The following is a 9,311-nucleotide window of genomic DNA, read 5'->3' as shown; positions in this document are numbered from 1 at the left end:
ACAGGTTTTATGCTTTATTTCTTAGGCAATGACAAACATTTTGAAGATAAATAGGTCCAGACTAAGTTTCGAAATTGCATCAGTCTATTCACTCGGAAAAAGTCTTCCAAGCATTTGGTAGTATATGTGAGAGCAACTGTAAAGTACAAATCACACGGCTGGTGTCGTCATATCCTTCGCTGAACGCTGCAGAGTGAAGGACAGGTGCATTTTCAGTGCCTGGAATTAAAAGAAAACTTCGTTTAGATGGTCATAGAAGAAAACGACAGCTATTTTGTGTTAATTATCATTTAACACAGATTGTATTATATGATACCATAAGCAATAGTCCTCCCTGCAAAATTTGTCAAATATACATGTATTTGTATGTACACATACCAGTATGTGCAATCACCTCTTGTAGTTAGGGCCTATATCTTCAGTTATTCAAACACAAACACGTGTATAAGTATGTCTAACATAACACTTGCAGCAAACATATGTAATGCTATTAAAAAACGCAAAGAGTACTGAGAAGTTATTCATTCCTTTGTCGTCTTTCTATAGTAATGGGAACAATTATTCTGCCTTATTACGAAGATGAGTTAGAAAAGGTACAAAAACATTCAAAAATGTTATAATGTTTATACCTGAATGTCATACATAATTTTCATACTTTTTTAGTCGGAGAAACCAGATTATACATGTTCTAGGTAAAAAAGATACAGTAAATTATATAACAAAATCAAAATGTCAACATTAAACTCACATTAGGTTATAAGGCCTTGGTACGTATCCAGTGTATCCGTTCCTTCTGTTGTAGTTATACCCTACCCCTGCATAGCTGTTGTACCCGTAGCTGCGATATCCGCTGTTGGTGCCATAGTCGTCTGGTTTATAACCATATCCATATCTGTCTGGTTGATAGCCGTAGTAAGTCCTAATTCAAATTATAAAAGACAACTTTTCAAATCCTACTTTTCAAATTACTTTGACTGCTTAAAGAGGCCTTATAAAAACAGGAACCTATAGTTTTCAATATAAAAAATAAACCCCACAGGTTTTGTCTCATTTCTAATATCTCGATTTTGTTGTATAAGCCTTAGGGCCTTTACAACTGGACATGTATTTTGAGGGGGAAATGGACTAGCGGAGAAGACTGGAGAACGACCTGTTTAGCTATGTACAATACCTATAAAGTCAAAAGCGGCAAAATACTATTTGAAAGCATTATCAACGCCTAAGTAAGTCCAATAGTATCCAAGTCCCATAGTATTTTAAAAAATCATAAGAAAAATCGAAATTTCCCGAAACAATATTTACATTGGTAAAAAAAAAACATGGTCGTCCAGATGAACTGTCTGTTGCAGCTAGAATTCACAACATGTATGGATCCTTCACTAATCTCTCTTTCTCTCTCTCTCTCTCTCACCTTTGACCAAGACTTTCCCAATACATGGCGGCTGCCACGGTCAGGAGAGCAGCGAATAGAACGAACTTCATCATCTTGGCCTGAAAAGAGATGTCGTCTGCGGACTTTAGGAGTGGGACTCGGACCTTGACGGACGTCGAAGTCTGTCAAAACTTAACCAAGGCAGCTATTTCATAACGTCCCAAAATACAAAACGAATGCGTAATTATTGTATTTTGGAACCGAATACTTTGCCTTACGATATGTGTTAAGGTAGGAATGGCTAAATAGGACACACGTGAAATGCATTATCACTTACTTTGGTTTCAGTTACCAAGTATCTTCAAAGTTGGCAAGTCACTCATTCATTCAGAAGTTACGACAGGTGAGGGTAAGACATATTTACGAGTGTTTCATTAGATAAGAAGCGCCTGGGGCACAATGGAAAGACTTTGATAGACATAATGGGCATACTCGGAGTTGGTGCCATACTTACTTGTAAGCTTCAAGGCGGTAGATAAATCGGATGGAAAAGAGTTGTACAAATAGTCCAGCGCTCCCCGTGACCACACGTGCATTGAGCGTCCGCCAGTGATCATTATAATTCTGTTCATGAAATAATGACTACTGGCGGACGCCCAATGCACATGTAGTCAGTGGGAGCTATTCTTGAAGGAGGGGGTGTCGTTAAATAACGCCTAAGTCAAAGTTAAGCATAAAAAGCACCGAATCTGCTAATTAAGAAAAACTGTTAATACAGTTAATACAACTGAAGATAGAAACGTTTTTGTGATGATGGAATTGTTATAACGCATGCAAGTCAATCCTCTCTTTCTCCCCTACCATCCCTCCCTCTCTTTCTCTCTCTCTCTCTCTCTCACACACACACACACACACTCCTAGTGAGTGCTTTTGTGTGTTTTGCGAGAGCTCATTATCAAAACTGCATATCAGCCCACACATGTGAATAAACTATCGGCTATGTCCCTTTTTGTTTGTTTGGTTTTATTTTCTATCTTATATGCTTGGAATGGGGATTGCATAATACACTGCATTAAAAAAAATCATCCCTGACAATATGAATGTTTTTTTAAACGTCCCTGTGTGTGTGTATGTGTGTGTGTGTGTGTGCGTGTGTGTGTGTGTGAGAGAGAGAGAGAGAAAGATCTCGGAGGCGCCCGGTTCAACTACATTTGTACCAATCTTTTCCATCCAATTCACGCACCGTCTTGAAGCTTACAATTACATATAATTGATGCCAACCCGGTTACGCCTATCGTCTGCCATAAATTGTAGTGCTGCAATAAACAATGTCTTTTCAGTATACCCCAAGCACTTTTTATCTAATGGAACACTCGTAAAATTTCTAGTGCCCTGACCTGAATGAAAGGCCACCTTTGTGATAAGAAGACAGACAAGTTATTTTTTACGTTATTTCAATTTTTTTACCTCGTAGTTACTTTTTCATAAATTGACGGGGGGCCAACTTACCCCAGGGTCCAACTAGCCCCGGTCTCCCCTAAGGTATGCAGCGGTGATTTAAGTGGGGATTTTGGAGGTCTCTTTGCATTTTAAGACATGTATGAGGATTTTAGAAAACACACCCATCTGTTGAAAAATTATATTTTTATCTAAGTGTGTGTGTGTGTGTGTGTGTGAGAGAGAGAGAGACTGATTGAAGAAACCACACTTACCCATCAAGTTCAGTTGATCATTCTGATTCAATTCATAACAGAATGACTACTGGCGGACGCCCAATGCACGTCTAGTCAGCCGGATCGCTGGACCTATCTTGAAGGAGGGGAGAGTCGTTAAATAACGCCTCAGTCAAATTAAAGCATAGAATGCATTAAAGACTCTGCTAACTAAGAATAACTGTTAATGCATTTTATGCAACTGAAGATAGAAACGTTTTTCCACCTAATTTTTGTGATGATGGAATTGTTATAGGGGAGACCGGGGCTAGTTGGCCCAGTTAGACACTTTTGGCCTTGTAGAGCCAACTAGGAATGGGTTAGAGTAACAAAACCGGTTTCAAAGTAAGCCCCATGAACTAAGCTACGTATGTAACGCCATTATTTTTCAAATATAATGCCAGATGGCTCACAATTTGACAAAAAACGCAGTTGACGTCAAGGGGGCCAACTTGCCCCGCCACGGGGCAAGTTGGCCCGAGGGTCGGGGCAAGTTGGCCCCCCTATACGAAAATGAAGTATATATCCCATGTAAACGCCTTGAAATACATTTTTATACATTTTTAATTTATTAAATTGATTTTTGAGAGTCTTTGATGAATAAACAGTTCAAATGAGGCAGATTTATTGAGGTTTCCGTACGTCACGTTGTGTGTGTGTGTGTGGGGGGGGGGGGGGGGTATGTGTTGCAAGAACCAAAAAATCTATCAATAAAATTTGTTTTGTTTTAATTAAGAATAAATTAATAATGTTATAAAGCAGGTTTTTAATGAATGAAAACGAATAATAAATTTACGTTTTAAAAGAAAGTAACAAATTCAGTTTTAAACCAGTGAGTTTGTTTCAACAATGGGAGGGGTGGAAAATCCCCTTGGGGCCACATATAACACTACAAATACAATAAAATCACCTTACAATGAATTAAGGCAAATCAATAAAAATAAGTCCAATGGATTTGCTTTCTAATACATACAATCAACAGAACATTTCTAATATAAATTTTCGAAAAGACACCAGAGAGCAAATAAAAAAAAAATCAATCAGACGGTAAACACCGGCTAGCTTTGTCAATTTCACCAACTTGTTTATTTCAAGAAGTTACAACTTCTTGTTTATTTCAAACAGCGTTGCGCGCAAAGGATTTTGGGTAATATGAGGGTCCAACTTGCCCCGAGTCAAGGGGGCCAACTAGCCCCGGGTGCACATTATTTATTTTAAGGGATGGCAGCCATTTATGGTGCTAGAATGAGCAACGATGATACATCTTTGTGAAACTTGAAACAATGAGCTTCAGTTTGATGCCCTATACATATCTTATATTCGATCAAAAGCCTATGAAAATAGATTTTTAAATCTCTTAAACAAAATTACTTTTAGGTGCAAAAATAGTTTATTTGGACTCACCGCTTAATTAAAACTTTTTTAACGGCCGACACTTCCTTAGCATTGTAGGCTACGGTCACTTTACAAGTGTATGTGGCCAATTTCTTTACCTCGTAGTTACTTTTTCATAAAATGACGGGGGGCCAACTTACCCCGGGGTCCAACTAGCCCCGGTCTCCCCTAACACATGCAAGTCAATCCTCTTTCTCTCCCCTCCCTCCCTCCCTCCCTCCCTCCCTGTCTCACTCACAAACACACACTCTCTCTCTCTCTCTCCCCCTCTCTCTCTGTCACTCTCTCCCAAACGCACAAACACACACTCTCTCTCTCTCAGTGCGTGTTTTTGTGTGTTTTTCGATACTTCATTATCAAATAGATGCGCCTATGTTCCATTTCCACATAGGCAATGCTTTAATAAACTAGTAGAGGTGAATGAATCTTAATCGCATACCAGCCCATCTTTCACACATATGGGAATAAAGTATCGGCTATAAAAAATGTCCCTTTTGTTTTTTGGTTTTATTTTTATCTCATATGCTTGGAATGAGGATTGCATAATACACTGCATTAAAAAAAAACATTCCTGGCAATATGAACGTTTTTTTACGTCCCTGTGTGTGTGTGTGTGTGTGTGTGTGTGTGTGTGTGCGTGTTTGTGTGTGTGTTTGTGTGTGTGTGAGAGAGAGAGAGAGACAAAGAGAGAGATTTTGGAGGCGTCCGCTTCAACTACATATGCACCAATCTTTTCCATCCAATTCACGTACCGCCTTGAAGCTTACAATAACGTATAATTGATGCCAACCCGGTTACGCCTATCGTCTGCCATAAATTGTAGTGCTGCAATAAACAAAGTCTTTTCAGTTTACCCCAAGCACTTTTTATCTAATGAAACACTCGTAAAAGTGTCCTGACCTGAGTGACTTGCCACCTTTGTGATGAGAAGACTATCCGTTGCTAATGAAAAAAAAAAAAAAAAAAACAAAACATGAGACCTATTGAAAATTACCACTCAACTGCTTCTTCTTTGACAGTATGTTATTGGAAGTCTCCTTTTCTTGTAACAATGAAGTAGGGCGGTGTTTGGGCACATTTTCTCCTCTTGTCTAAATTTCTTTAGAATTTGGAAAAAGACAATTAAGGTTTGCAGCGGTAACAGAAGTGGGGATATTGGAGGTCTCTTTACATTTTAAGACATGTATGAGGATTTCAGAAAGCTCACCCATCTGTTGAAAAATTATATTTCTTGTAGATAATAATAATAATAAATTTATTTTAAGTCTAAAATCCATTTTAAATGTTCAGTAGACTTTACATAAAATATCATAAATAATACTACATAAAATATCATAAATAAATTCTAGGTAAAACAGCCATTATTCCATACAATTAAATGCAATTTATACAAGATTTATAAAACAAATTAAGAGTTAATCAAAATATTTCCTAAAAAGGTTTGTTTTGAGTTCTTTTTTTAAAATGTTTGGTAGACTGAATTGCTCGGATTTCCAGCGGTAATAGATTCCATTCCTTTGGACCTGCAGCTTTAAAAGATATATCACCATAGGTTTTTAATCGCATTTTTACTGGGTTGAGTCGCAATTGGTCCACAGACCGCAGATTTCGCATTGGAACATAGTGACTAACTAATTCATTGATGTAGATTGGTGCCAATCCATAAAAAGCATCGTGAGTAAAAACTAAAAATTTGAATAAAATTCTGGCTTGTAGAGGTAGCCAGTGTAAACTTTTTAAAACTGGGGAGATGTGTATGCTTGTGGATGTCCGAGTTAATAATCTGGTCGAAATATTTTGAATACGCTGCAGTCTGGCAATTTGTTTCTTTGGACAACCGTATAAAATGGAGTTGCAGTAATCTAATCGAGATATAACTAAACAATTTATGACTGTGGCTGCAGCAGAGTCAGACAACTGATTGCAAATTGCACTTATGTTTCTAATGTTAAAAACCGCTGACCTGCATACACTGGCAATATGTTTGTTCATACAAAGCGATCCATCTAAAAATACACCAAGATTTTTTGCATAGGTTGTTGGCTTAATAATGCTTGATCCAATTTTGAGCTGAATTTGTTGTGCTATCATACGATTATGTGGCTGACTTATTACCAAAAGTTCAGACTTTCCATCGTTAATTTTCAACTTATTACTAATCAGCCACCTGCGAAGATCGTCAATACATTTAGACAATATATCAATAGATTATTTTGGATTTTCTAGATTGCAACAAGTAAAAATCTGTGTGTCATCAGCATAAATATGATAGCCAATGGTATGATGTCTTAGCATGGCCCCAATTGGTAAGGTATACATGCAAAACAAGAGGTCCTAGAACACTGCCTTGTGGCACACCAAAAGCTATTTCTGAAACATTTAGATGATTTGGACGGCATGTTTTATCTTAGTGTTTGTGTGTGTGTGTGTGTGTGAGAGAGAGAGAGAGAGAGAGAGAGAGAGAGAGAGAGTCTAACTGAAGTCACCACACCTATCCATCAGATTCAGGTACCAGTATGCCTTAAAGCTGACACGCACATCTTATTGGCACCAACCCTGTTAAGTTAGTCTATCAGCTGTAACAAACAACGTGTTTTAAATCCACCCAAGGCAAGGGATTGTTATCTAATGAAAAAGTCGTAAAATATAGTGTCCTAACCTGTTGTTACTTCTCACCAGAATAAATAATACGTTTTGACTTGCCATCGCTGTAACGAGGAGACAAATTGATTTTTTTTTCGATATTCAGTATTGGTATTATTCATATATCAGCAGATATTGCAGTTTATCATTTGCTGGATGAGTGTCATGGATACGCGGGTTTGTTGCATAGTTTTATGTTTAAAACATAATGATTTGAACTTATAACAAAAACATTTTGTCAACTATGTCATAATTCAAAGACCAAGAATAATGATACTATTAAACCAATATTTGACTGATGTATCTTATAATTACAACAAAGAAGTAAGGCACAGCTGCTAACGGCAGTTTGGGCATGTTTCTACCTTAGTCTTTATTTCTCTTGTAATAAGCTCTGACTGTTTATAAATCATGGTGTTAATTGTGGCAGTTTGATGATGCGTTGCCAACTAAAACGCAAATAAATGGTAATTTATTCCGTATGTGTCTTATATCAATTAACCATTCCGACCTTCGTTACAAATATCTTAGGGCAAAATACTGTCCCAAAAAGATAATTATTACACATTCGTCGTGTTTCGAGACGGTATAAAACCGTTGCCTTGGTCCAGTTTTGACAGACTTTGACTTCAGTCAAGCTCCAAGTCACACTTCAACAGTTAGTAGACGACACCTCTTTTGCCGCCAAAATGATGAAGCTGTTTCTACTCGCTGCCCTCGTGGCATTGGCAGCAGCAGCCGTTAAGTGGGACTCTGGGAGTAAAAGGTGTGATAATGTAGCTTTTAGTGTGTGATTACGTGTGTATGTGTGCGCGTGTTTGAGTGTGTGTGTGAGAGTGAGGTTCACTATTGTGTAGTTGTTTATGGTTTTGCGATTCACTCTTACCAATACCCAATTCATCCAAGGAGTTTCAACAGAATCTCCTTGATTCATCTAATAGTGCAATTAAAATTAGGAAAAAATGAATTGATCTGGACCGACTGTTTCAAATATTTAGCTGAAGGAATCACCTTACTTTTGTTTAAAACCAATTTGTTGCTGGGGTTTCATTTTGCTCAACGCAAGAGAATCGAGACAAAGCACGCGAAGAAAGTATTCTATTATACAGAAAATGATAAACTCAGCCTTCACTCCACGTCTAATAACCTGAGTGCCACTGAAGACTGCTTGACAGGTGACGTTGTCTTCTTTCATATTGATAATTTATCCCAATGAAATTGAAAAGTTATTTGTCTTTTTTATTTTGTAAAAGGACTCACTATGGATACCAACCAGGTGGATATGGAAATGGCGACAACGGCTATTATGGTCAAGGGTACGGATATGGTGATCGCAACGGATATCACCTGAACGGATACAACAGCAACGGAGGAGGCTATGGATACAAAGGTGCTGGATATGGAAAGCCTCAATATGGAGGAAAGAAGGGGTTAATTTCCCCATGGGGGTTTTTGTGGTAAGATATCGCTTTACTATCACATTTTACAGTTTGTTCCACGTTTGTTAAGCGGACATATTCAGTCTAATACATGTTTTCCTAATAGCTAGTTAAGGCTAGTCAGAAAATTAAAAAAAATGATAAAAGTTTTTTTTCCTTATTATCATTTTTATACAGTCTATAAATATGACAGACTGTATAGACAATTACCTATCCATTAAGTTTTGTGTTGGTCCGTTTTCAATAGGTCCAAATGTGTTCAACCAGTCTTGTAAAAAAAGCTCCGAGTTAGTAGGTGTCGGCACAGTCTCCGCCTTCATAGTCTTGATAGTCTCCGCAAATAAGTACAACAAAGGGTTAAAAGCACTGAACTGTATTGATCTGAAGGAAGAGTCTTTAGACAATTGTCTATCCATTAAGTCATGTATTGGTCTGTTTTCAATATCTACCGTGACCCGTGGAGTAAGTTATTGTCATTATCAAACATTTCTTTATATTTCAGAAACTGATGCTGCGCATAACCTTTATTCTGCAGTGTGCAGAGCCGGATATGACGACATCAACCACGTGACCGCTACCAAAAAGTTCCTTAATCATATAATTCTAAATATCTTTACTGCTTTTGCCCATAAATAGACCGGTGCAATTTGGAAACATATTCTGTATTACATGTATGAAATTTTACATTGCTTATGCAATAAAATATAATGATGAAGATGTCAATTTGCTTTTAATCTTTTTAAATCAATA

The 9,311-nt window shown here is 37.5% G+C and overlaps 2 long non-coding RNA genes across 3 annotated transcripts; one reads left to right on the top strand and one right to left on the bottom strand.

Annotated features, from left to right (window-relative positions):
* On the bottom strand, positions 1-1,758 carry LOC147761441 (uncharacterized). Of its 2 annotated transcripts, XR_015334601.1 has the most exons (4): positions 1,710-1,758; positions 1,412-1,491; positions 749-919; positions 1-219 (listed from the first exon to the last, which is right to left on the bottom strand). It is a non-coding gene; the product is annotated as an uncharacterized LOC147761441 (long non-coding RNA). The 2 variants fall into 2 exon arrangements; XR_015334600.1 differs by lacking the exon at positions 1,710-1,758 and having other exon boundaries at positions 1,412-1,662.
* A 5,972-nt stretch (positions 1,759-7,730) lies between these two features.
* On the top strand, positions 7,731-9,276 carry LOC106179713 (uncharacterized). The gene is made up of 3 exons (XR_015334599.1): positions 7,731-7,888; positions 8,376-8,579; positions 9,064-9,276. It is a non-coding gene; the product is annotated as an uncharacterized LOC106179713 (long non-coding RNA).
* The last annotated feature ends 35 nt before the right edge of the window (positions 9,277-9,311 follow it).

The sequence above is a fragment of the Lingula anatina genome, chromosome 5 (assembly GCF_051362555.1).
Source record: "Lingula anatina isolate TDL-2025a chromosome 5, LinAna3.0, whole genome shotgun sequence".
Lineage (NCBI taxonomy): Eukaryota > Metazoa > Brachiopoda > Lingulata > Lingulida > Lingulidae > Lingula > Lingula anatina.
The sequence above is the reverse complement of the archived record's forward strand: the minus strand, read 5'-3'. Positions and strand labels throughout refer to the sequence as shown.